Source organism: Epargyreus clarus, unplaced genomic scaffold, assembly GCF_041222505.1.
Source record: "Epargyreus clarus isolate Ecla_fem2 unplaced genomic scaffold, WU_Ecla_fem_2.2 ptg000036l, whole genome shotgun sequence".
Classification (NCBI taxonomy): domain Eukaryota; kingdom Metazoa; phylum Arthropoda; class Insecta; order Lepidoptera; family Hesperiidae; genus Epargyreus; species Epargyreus clarus.
The window spans coordinates 6,351,203-6,358,590 of NW_027332241.1; the positions used below are offsets into that span (position 1 = coordinate 6,351,203).

General features: G+C 31.1%; 1 protein-coding gene across 1 annotated transcript in view; it reads right to left on the reverse strand.

Moving 5' to 3' along the window:
* dsb (scavenger receptor class B member debris buster) overlaps nucleotides 1-6,878 on the reverse strand; it is a 120,849-nt gene extending 113,971 nt beyond the window's left edge. Inside the window, exon 1 of the mRNA XM_073092336.1 lies at nucleotides 6,724-6,878. The gene's annotated coding sequence lies outside the window, so the exon portion shown is untranslated. The remainder of the gene's footprint in view (nucleotides 1-6,723) is intronic.
* Between the last annotated feature and the right edge of the window lie 510 nt (nucleotides 6,879-7,388).

The following is a 7,388-nucleotide window of genomic DNA, read 5'->3' on the forward strand; positions in this document are numbered from 1 at the left end:
TAATCGCTGGTTGTGTCAAGGTAAACAATTGCTAGCACGAAAGGTAGTAGGGATGTTCTATCTGGGTACTGTGTATCGATATTATCGTCAACCCATCACTATCCCACTGCTGGGAATGCACTCTCAAGGTGAGAAGGATTAGGCCATAGTTCACCGCGCTGGACAAGTGCGTATTGGTAGACTTCACATACCTTTGAAGACGTTTATCGATATATTGGATAGCATCATATCGTATTATATCGATCCAATGACGAGCTGCGTGGTGGAGTGTTCACTATGGTAGAACCTTCTGTGGTTCGACTCCGGCGGCACCACACCTAGTTCTGTTAAACAGCAGTGTAGCGCTGCTGTGTTCTGGTTTGAAGGGTGTGGTAAGGGAGACATTTTCTCAAGGCATTCCTCTTTAATCCTTGCGAGTAACGGTTTTTCTCAAGGCATTCCTCTTTAAATCTCGCGAGTAACGGCGCATCGGTGGTGGACCTCAGGCAATATCTAATCTCTAATCTTATCTGTGGTTGATAACAAATGTGGACGGCAGTAGCCACTAACCATCAGGTGGACTGAATGCTCGTTTGAAACTTCAATATAAAAAAATACGAATAGTTTTTTGTTGCAAGTTGGTGGACATCATCTTTTTTTTTTATAATATAAGAGTAGCAGACGAGCATGCAGTCCACCTGATGGTAAGTGGCTACTGCCGCCCATGGACATCTGTAATCAACCCAGATAGGATTAGATATTCCTACCTGAGGTCGGCCACAGATGCGCCGCTACCCCTGAGGACTAAGCTGGAACGCCTCGGAAAAGTCTGTCTCCCTTACCACACCCTTCAAACCGGAACACAACAGCGCTAACACTGCTGTTATTAGGTAGAAATAGATGTGGCGGTGATGCCGCCGGAGTCGAACCACAAAGGGTTCTACCACCTTCAAATATATTGATACATGTGTTTTATGTATTAGTATCGATACAGTAGGGATCGTATCTTATATCAATTCACTGGAATATCGATATGAATAGAACATCACTAGTATGAAACAGGTTTTAAAAGTATATGTAATTGGCAGACGCACCCTTTCCGGTAGATGGCGTTGGTTTCATTTCTCACATTTTTCTGTCACAGTACAGTAGCCTTAGTATGAGTTTTTACGTTTTTAAAATGACTGTTTTGGCATTTGTTTACGTATTTGCCCATACATATTGAATCTGCGCCCATAGCGGATTGTATCAGAACTGATTGGAAATATATGGGAAATACGTAAGAAAAACAAAAACAGTCATTTTTGTCAAAACGTAAAAACTCATACTAAGGGTACTGGGGGCCTACCACCATCTTTTAAAAACCATCATAGTTCAGGAAAGTTTTATTTCAGTAAAATATTCCGTCATACACAGTTGAACAAACTTAAACCCTTATTAATTTTTCGCTTATCCATTGTATAAAACCAACTGAAATTGCCATATTTATTTAAAAAGTAAAATTTCCTGCAAAAAAAGTAAAAGTATGATTAAAATAATATTGTTTTAAGAGATGGTAGTAACCCCCCTGGTCTGATATGATTCGGATTCGATTCCTGGCCAGAAACATGTAATAATTTTAAAATAAAACAAACTTATTCTGACGTGTCCTGAAATTGGCACTAAATACTATTAAAGGTAACTTAATTATTAATAGATAATAAAGGTGACTTTAAATAATAAAGGTAACTTTATTAGTTAATTGTTAGTTAGTTAATTAAATGATATAAAGGTCGGACAAGTAAAATCTTCTAAAAATAACTTTAAATACTTAATATATAAACGCTTTCTACACTCACAGCCCCACACTAGGATTCCCTGTGTTGTGGGTGCTATAGACACACACAGACAAATACACAAACACCCAGACCCAGGAACAGAAATCTAAATTCATCATTTAGATATCTGTCTGGCCGGGGATCGAATCCGGGACCCTTTGCGCGTTAGACCGGTATGGTGCCCGCGCCGCAACGCGGGTCGTCAAATATGTCGTTAATAGTTATATCCAGATATTTATAATAAATACCTATTTATAAACGAAGAAAGTAGAAGAAAAAGTCTTTTTACGTAATATAGTATATGTACTAAGTATGTATTAATTTGATTTGATACAGGTCAGTGATTTACACTAAAAAAACGATCGTAAGATTAGAATTAGGTGGTAGAGACAAATCTTTCGACATCTCACAATTGTCAAAATCACGTCACATAAGTAATGGACGCTTTACATTTTATCCTAATATTAAATCAAATCTTTTATTTGCAGAATAATTCATAATGTACATTACCAGAATAATATGTACTAAATTACCAGAATAAAATATTCTATTCACAAAATAAAATATTCTGGTAATTTAGGATAAGCAAAATTGTTACATTTACATTTTTATTTATTACAATTATTTTGTTTTAATTAAATATTAATTATTTTGACATGTTTTTTTTTCATTCAAATCAATTATTTTACATTACATAATAACACCAACAGCACCGTACATTTGTAGGCTGATTATTCCTGAAAGACTATTTTATATAATAAAAGAATTAATAATAACTCCATTTATATTTTCTTCGACAATGCATTCTATGACATCCTATTCTTTCATCATTATAATATCATTCTTTATATATAATTTTCCGCTAGAGTGTTACTCACCAGCAATTAAAGACTATAATAAAATAACTTGTCACATTCTTGTAACATAAAAAAGTATTTTAATGAAAATATATCCGTACACATTCTAAAATACTTATTACTCAAAGTACCTGCTAAAGCATGTAACACACCTGTTTAAACTGCGTCTCAGTGAGATTTTAAACCATCCGTTCACATTCCGAGACTTTCGTGCAACAATACAGCCTCCGTACACTTTCAAATGTACTATTGCCCTACATCCCTAAAGTGAAAGCGAAAAGTCAATAATGACATAATATCTGCAATCGAGTTATCGTGAAGATTATTAATACGTTTTATAATAATATTTTTTTGACTTGTCGTCGAAATTTAATTATTTTATCAGTAAAATATGTCTTAAAAATAAAATGAAAGAACAATACGTTTTGATAATAATACTTTTTGGTTTGTTGTCGAAATTCGGTGGATATATTATTATTTTGTGAATAAAATATGTCATTAGAAATAAAATGAAAAGAAATAGTGAGCTTTTTGCTTGTACATAAATAGAAATTTAAAAATTTTAACATCCTTTTATTAAATTAAAATATTTTAAAAAATATTATTTATAATAATGGATTATTTATATATTTTTTAAAAAACGTTATTATTGTACCTTATTATAATAATATAAAAATAATAGAAAGTACTGTATACGAGTATTTTTAAATGAATAATAAAATAATATAAAAGTTTAAAATGATTTACAATTACATATTTTTTATGTTGCCGAACAAGAACCTATTTTTCAAAAATATTGCGTGTGAAGAAATTATACAAAAATTGCTTTGTAAATGTATGAAAATACATAATAGTTTTATTATAAGAATCATTTTATTACAATGAAACAAAATCAAAACATTATTTTCCCTAATTAAAAAGTAAAAAGAATATATATAAAACAGGTTTTAAGATACTTATGATAAAATAATTAAATATAATAAGCGAACCAAATTCTAATACATAATTATACATATCTTATTGCTCTAAATTGAGCACTTAATAACAAAATTGATTTTCAATAAAAAAATAATTTATTCCGTTGGTATTACTATATACCATAATTACCATAACTTTATAATCAACACATAATATTGATTTAAACAGGAATGCTCTTATCTAACATGTTACGACTAAACTGGAACGTTCTGTGTGCCAATGTCAAACACTTAAAACGGAATAATAAATAATATTTACATATTTTCTATATTCTACTTTGTATGTTGTAGGTAAAAGTAATATGTATATTTTTTATAATATAGGAGTAGCAGACAAGCATGCAGCCTGCCTGATGGTAAGTGGCTATTGCCGCCCATGGACATCTGTATTCAACCCGAGATAAGATTAGATGCCTACCTGTGGTCAGCCACAGATCTGTTCCTACCCCTGAGGAATAAGCTGGAACGCCTCAGAAAAGTATGTCTCCCTTACCACACCCTTCAAACCAGAACACAGCAGCGCTTAACACTGCTGTTATAACAGAAATAGGTGTGGCGGTAGTGCCGCCGGAGTCGAATCACAACGGATTTGACCACATAATTCACACTTAAGGAGTAGTAGGCCTAGTGAATGTAATATGATAATTATCATAAATTTTCTAAATATTTTATTTATAACACTCTCTACAAAATAAAAACTTTACTAAGCTCTTTTATATTGTTATTTATACATTCAATTAATATTAATAAAAAATGTAATTCAAATAAATATAATTATATGTAATAAAGGTCTTCATTTGCATAATTATAAATAATTTAAATTGTATCATTTTTTTAAATAGTTAAGTTTATTAATTAAATTTTAAATGATAGTTCAATGTCATGTTTTTATCGTAAAAGCAAACACCATAAATATAATTACTTAATTTAGAAATAAGGGGTTCGCTTTTGTTATTCATATTATGAAAAAAAAATATTAAATAGCATGTTTTTATTGTAGGCGCGTACACCATAAAAATAATTATAATATTACAATAATTATGTTATATGGATTAATTTATTCATTTTATATAAAAATGAACAATTATAATAACACAATAATTATGTTACGAATATATGGATTAATTTATTCATTTTATATGAAAAAGGACAATTAAATTAAAAATTACAGTTATAGTTATATATAAAAATATCAATTTCCAACAATGTTTGTCTCCGCATTAATTAATTTAAACTGTAAAAACTTTTGAATAATTTATAATTCAGTCATTCTTAAAATGTCATGTTTTTATTGTAGGAGTGAATACCATAAAATATAATTAAGTTTTTTTTTTTATAATATACGAGTAGCAGACGAGCATGCAGTCCACCTGATGGTAAGTGGCTACTGCCGCCCATGGACATCTGTAATAAACCCCAGATAGGATTAGATATTCCTACCTAAGGTCGGCCACAGATGCGCCGCTACCCCTGAGGACTAAGCTGGAATGCCTCGGAAAAGTCTCTCTCCCTTACCACACCCTTCAAACCGGAACACAGCAGCACCTAACACTGCAGTTATTAGGTAGAAATAGGTGTGGCGGTGGTGCCGCCGGAGTCGAACCACCTTCTTTATGTATAAAAGTTATGTTTCCAAAATTATGTTTGTGTCCGCAAAACTCGAAAAGCAGTAGATGGATTGACCTCAAAAATTTACACAACGTTGCATTTCTATATAAGAATGTTTTTATATACCTTTTACCCGGAAGTTCTAGTGGTAATCACCTGATAGTGATCCTAATATAACTTTTTATTTATTTTAAATGAAACCACAGCGAAGCGTGACTGAATTTATGTACTTCGTATATCTAATATATAATATTCTCGTGTCATAATGTAATTTACCGTACTCCACCAAAACGGCTTTACCGATTTTCACCAAATTTTATATACATATTCAGTAGGTCTGAGAATCGGCTACTATCTATTTTCATACCCCTGAGTGATAAGGGTGGTTCACCCTTAACATTTTGTTTTATTTATAAGGCAACACAAGGTTTGCCGGGTCAGCTAGTAATATAATAATATAGACAAAGAAACAATATCATCATATTGCTGCAAAACTGTCTGTGACTTACGCATGAGGTGACCATGCTCAGGAGTGTCAGCGCATCTGTGATTGGCTTCAGGAAGAACCTGCTGTATGGAGTTAGTTACAGATGTCCATGGGCGGCAGTGACTACTTACCATCAGGTGGACTGCATGTTTATTAAATACTATCAACCTATAAATAAAAAATGGATAGAAAACTAAGTAAATTATTAAAATTAAAATATGTTATATAAGTCAGAATATTGCTATGGGAAATGTAATTTAAATATTATTCATTTATTTGTTTAAATAAGAGATGATCTAAATTAGAGAGATGATCAAAATACTCTAAATTAAAAATCTCTAGTAGAATCAAAATACGCTCTGTAAAGAACCTTTTTGAATTAAAAAAAAAAAAATTGGAATAATTTGTATTAATTTTTGTTTTGTCCACGTTTAAAAATACGAATAAAATGTTTAGTGCTTGTAAAAGATATTTAAAAATTAAACTTTAAAAAGTATAAAAGTACGAGTATTACAATGCCTAATTTATTATTGTAATTTGCATCACCTTACATAATTTTAATTGCAAAATATTTACATTACAAAATTATACCGGTATTACAAAACCACTACAAAAAATCTATTTGCAAATATAATGTACCAAAAATATTATTTTAATTATTTATAATACAAATATTTAAGCGGAATTATATTTTTTATAATTACCATTTTAATTTATCAATATTACATTTATTTATTATATTTATTATTGTTATTTAGGTTACAAAGATAATTGACATAATACGTTAAAAGTTTTGTAAAAAGCTTTAAATAAAAGTTATATAATATTTTTTACGCTAAATAATAATTAACCCAAAAATATATTTATTATTCTTTTATTTATCTATAATTTAGATAAAGTCCGTTATTAATTATAATTTATAATTATATTTTTACGCTAAATAATAATAATCCTAAAATATAAAAACTAATCCTAAAAATAAATAAAACAAATCCTACCTCAAAAAAAAGTTGACACGGAAAAAATACTCGTAAACTTCACAATCACATTTCATTCACGGATTCTTTTTAACCACTATCACTTCACTCCCGTGCGTTTCAACTGTTCGCGAGTTCGAAGCCGACTGAAGTTGCGTTACCGTAACTAGCATTGTTTGGAAAATGATTGTGAAAATCTTAAGCGTTGAATTATCTATTTCTGCTTAATAGTGTTAAGCGCTGCTGTGTTCTGGTTTGATTTGTACGGGATACATAGTTTTATGTTTGAAGGAGGTATAACCCTTTGTGGTACAACGGCGGGACCACCGCCACACCTATTTCTGTTATAACAGCAGTGTTAAGCGCTGCTGTGTTCTGGTTTAAATTGTAAGTGAGGCATTATCCGAGGCGTTCCAGCTAAGTATTCAAGAGCGATGTATGTGTGGCAGACCTGAAGTAAGAATCTAATCTTATCTGGGGTTGATTACAGATGTCCATGGGCAGCAGTAGCCACTTACTAGTAAGCAAACTGCATGCTTGTCTGCTACTCCTATATTATATTATATAAAAACATGCTATTTTGAGGCATTCCAACTTAGCTCGCAGGATCGGTGCATCTGTAGCTGACCACAGGTAGGAATCTAATCTTATCTGGTGTTGATTACAGATAAGTCACTACTAATGTC